Consider the following 4,725-nt stretch of genomic DNA (forward strand, 5'->3'; position numbering starts at 1 on the left):
TTATTTGGGGGGGGGGGGTGAAGCAGGCCCTATTCAATTTGGATTTGGCCTGATTCAGGGATAGTGATTTGATTAGTTGATTCAGATCACTGTCTCTGATTTGATTCAGATGAATCCAAATCTGAAGATTCAATGCTGATTCAGAGAATCAGCGATTCAGACATAGACACAGTTTTTCTACATACCTCAAGGTACCAGCGGAGCTTGTGAATGCTTGATGCTGGGGCAGATGGAGCATCCCACAAGAGTGGGGGAGAGCCCTCACACATGCTCGGCAGTGAACCCGGAAGTGGACCGGAAGTACTTCCAGTCCACTTCAAGGTCTGCTGGGAGCACACTGACCCCCCCCACCCCCACACCCCCCAGCTCAGCAATCCACCATAGGGGGACTCCGGGTGCCCCCCCCAGACCCAGGAGGCACCAGTCACTGAGCCGGGGGGCATGAGGGGGGGGGCCAGCATGCTCCTTGGCAGACCCAGAAGTGGACCGGAAGTGCTTCTGGTATACTTCTGGGTCTACTGCTGAGCACACTGGGGACCCTCCATGCTTCTGTGGGACACTCCATGCACCCCAGCATCACAGCATTCATGAGCCGCCTGCTACCTAGAGGTTTGTAGAAAAAACATTTAAAGCTGTGTTTATGTCCGAATCGCCGAATCTTTCTGAATCTCTCAGTATCGATTCGGAGGGTTCTGATTCGATTCAAAGAGATTAAAGGGTCCTCTAATTTGATTTGGATTCAGAGATTCATTCACCAAATTGGGCCAAATCTCTGCTGAATTGAATCAGAGACTGAAGCTTCGCGTAGCCCTAGTATATATCTATATATTAGTGTTGTTTCATATAAATCAAGGAAAATGTTGATTTGGGATTACTTTTTTTAAACAAAAATTGGGAATTATTTTAAATCAGAGAAAACCAGGATCCCTGGTGATAACAGACTATCCAAAAACGTACACAATAAGTAAGTTCTTTAGTTACTACAGAGAAAAATAATGGCCAGTTACATGTATGCCTGTATTTGAGGCTATCAAACACAAACGTTTTAAATTGGCAACTAGAGAAAAAGTTGTGGCCCAATTTTCAAATGTATGATTTTTTCAGTAGATTGAATGCCTCCTCAGGCAACTGAAGCTCACTGAGGAAAGTTGTAAAAAATGCATATTTAAAACTCGCTTTGAAAGGGACAGATTTGTGTCTACCTTTTGATATTGCCTCTGCTTCTAAAGTGTATTATAAAACCATATACATGGCTTGAGAATATTCCTGGTATGGAAATCTCTATGATGGAAACCATATTATCATCTGGGGCTCCACTAAAGTAAAACATTATCCCAGACTTTGGGAACTATTGGAAGTTACTAGAACTGCAAATTGATTAGGGCAAAGTATGTGGCAGGCATCACCACACTGAAGATATTATAAGGCAGGGATAGACAACACCCAGCATGCATGCCAATTAGTGGCACTTGGAGACATTTTTCTTGGCACCCCAGGAGGTTTGCTGAGGAAATTGTTTTAAAAAAACAAACATTTTTAAAGTTAATGCTCCAGGCTTTCCAGTCTGTGGTGGTACTGAGCTTTTACAAAGCTTCACAAACTCAACTGCAGGCACCAAGGGAGAGACCGGCAGAACACAGACTGAATCCCTGCAAATGTTCTCCTGACTTCCCCACAGTACCTCCCCCAAACTGGGGCCAGCAGACTCTCTCAGCACAAGCTGCCTAAGGTGTGAGGGAAGAAATGGCACTGAAACAGCACCTAGAGCAAGGTATCATAGGCAACTTATAGGGATGTGTACCTCCCCCTACCCCCTGGGTTTCTGCCAAGGCTACTGGCTGGGGCCCATGTGGCTTGCACAGAATTTTTGGTCATGTCTGGAGCTGGAGCTGGAGCTGGAGCTGGAGGTGGGGCTGGGGCTTGCAGCCTGAGTCCAGCCACCATACCGCGCAACAAGCGTCCCTTAGCACCACTTCCACTGACAATTCTGTCCCTGCCTGCCTGCCTGCTTTGTTAAGAGGTAGGAAAGGGAAGGGAAATCAACAGCACCAGCAGCCGCCACTGCCTTGTGGGCCCAATGCATGCACTGCTGCGGGGAGAATGGGAGGCGGCAGCCAGGCTCTGGTGGCCACTCCTTGTACTTCCATCCTTCTCTTTCTCTTCACTACTCTTCCTCTTTTTCCTTTTTTCTCTCTCCTCTTTCTTTCTCTCTCCTCTTTTTCTTTCTTTCTTGCTTCTTTTTTCTTTTACCATCGCTCTTTTCTTTCTTCTGTTTTCTCCTTTTTTCTTCCTCTTTTCTTTCTTATCATTTCTTTTTTCTTTCCCCCTTTTTCTCTTTTTTCTCTCTTCTCTCCTTTTTTCTCTTCTCATTTTATCTCCTTTTTCTTTTTTCTTTTTTCTCTTCTTTTTCCTTTTTTTTTCTTTCCCTCTTTCTCTTTTTTCTCTTCTCTCTCTTTCTCTCTTCTCTCTTTTCTTTTTCTCTTCTCTCCCCTTTTTCTTTACTTCTCTCTTTTCTCTCTCCCCATTTTCTCTCCCTCTCCCCTTTTTTTCTCTCCTTTTCCTCTCTCTCCTCTTTTTCTCTTCTTTCTCTCTGTTACTTTTTTCTGTATCTCAGCACAAAATGCTTAAGAAAAAAAAAGAATACACAACAAACAACAATGGTAGTATATGAAGTTAATTTATTTATTGTCACCAAGTTTAGAATTTTTAGAAAACCTGGTATTTACTGTTAAAAAAGCCACATTTATTATTATTATTAGCAATATTAATATGTAGTGAGTCCTGCCATGTAGCCCCCACCCTGGTTTTGTTTTGTTTTTCTTACATGTCCACACTCCAGCAGCTTACGAGGTAGACATTGTGGTTTTTTCGGCACACCCGCCAAAAATATTGCCAAACCACTGACCAAGGCAGAAACCAGGTGTATACAGATGGAGTAGGAGTTACTGGGAATATTGCTTGCCTTTAAGTTTTCACAGGTATAACCATGTCTAGACAACATGCGTGAAAAGAGATCACAAGCCCCTAATAGCATTGTTTAATGGATCATTAAATTACTGTACTTCAAAGATTACAAAAATAATGCTCAAGCTGCAAAATATAATTTATAACCTACATACCAGGTAAATTTACATTTACTTTAGATGCACTATCCAGAGCTATACATCCAGCTATGAAATTGAGACAGAAGTATAAGCTTAAATGTAGATTTAAATACCAAGTCACTCCCTGTAGAACATACAAAATTCCAGCAAATAAAAAGAGAAATAGAGAAGGACAATTTGTTAGGGCTTTTGAGAGAAATTAGAGTTAAAGGTTGGCCAGAGTACAAAAGTGGCTGACACACAGATGTAACAAATTACTGGAACTGCAAGCATAAATTTTCAGTGGTAGAAGGGATATATTTTTTTAAAGGCAATAAGCTGGTGATACCAAGGAGATTCTGAAAGGAAGTACTGCAGAAGATCTGTGAGGCCCATTTAGGAATCAAGGAATGTAAAAAGCAAGCAAGCACAATGAAGTACTGGCTCAGGATCAATGATGATGTTACAAAACAGTAGAAAGTTGTTTAATTTCAGCCATGTTAGGAGACCAAGCCACTGCAACCTCATCTAGTTCCATCTAGGGTGTATGAAAAGGTAGGCATTGGTATGCTAATGTGGAATTCATTCCCTGCCTCCACAAATAAGCACTTTTTCCAGTTCTACTGGGAAGTTAATAATAGCCAGCCTGAAGACCATATTTACAAGACATGAAATTCCAAGGGAATATTTTAGTGACAATGGATATCTGTTTTCTGGTTCTAAGCAATTTGCTGAGGATTGAGATTTTTGGCACACTACATTGAGCCCTAATTATCTTCAGTTGAATGGCCTTGTAGAATGGTCTGTACAGACCATAGAAAACATACTGAACAAATCATATTACAGTGGGGTTGACTTTCTGAAAGCATTGTTGGTGTATTGAAGAACAACTGACAAATGGACAGTCATCAGCATAACTCTTAATGGGTTTTAAGATACATTCTAACCTGCCCATCTGTGACAGCTCTAAGATCAGGATAACAATGCTGTCAGGGAGACAAAAGAAATTCAGAAATAGAAACAAAAATGTTTTTTGATATAGGAGCCCGGGAGCTTCCAGTGCTAAAATCTGGGGACAAAGTTTGTTTGATGAATTACACCTCAATTATATGGGATCAGCATAGTACTATTGAGTGCCCAGTGAATCCACATTTGGTCGTACCTGGTCCAAGCAGACCAGGGGCACAATCATCAGCATTTATGAGCACTTCCAGAGAAAGTCTTAAAACCTAAGAAGTGGACATGAACTGTTGTTGTCAACCAATGATTCCTACCTGGAAATAGAACCTGATCAACAGCAGGCAGGTACTGTAGGTGCCTCAGAGGTTTTGATTCTTTGTTGACGTGATAGTAATATCTCTTCTCTACCTGTGTGTTAATTTATTTTTGTACTTATTTTTAAAGGGAAAATGTTGTTATAGAAGTTGTAATTTGGAGACGCTCCCTTACTTGGAAGACTACAGAGGTTGGAAGTTGGGAGATGGTTCCTCAGGCTAGTAGGTCAGAGAGACTGAAGGACTGCACAAGCTTGCTTAGTGCTCCACAAATAAAACTTGCTTTTTTTAGTTTCATAGATTTCATAGCTTTTTGGGGTCAGAAGGGACCTCAGTAGATCTGACCCCCTGGCCTGAGTAGGAAAGAG

The sequence above is a fragment of the Alligator sinensis genome, unplaced genomic scaffold, assembly GCF_000455745.1.
Source record: "Alligator sinensis unplaced genomic scaffold, ASM45574v1 scaffold80_1, whole genome shotgun sequence".
Classification (NCBI taxonomy): Eukaryota; Metazoa; Chordata; order Crocodylia; family Alligatoridae; genus Alligator; species Alligator sinensis.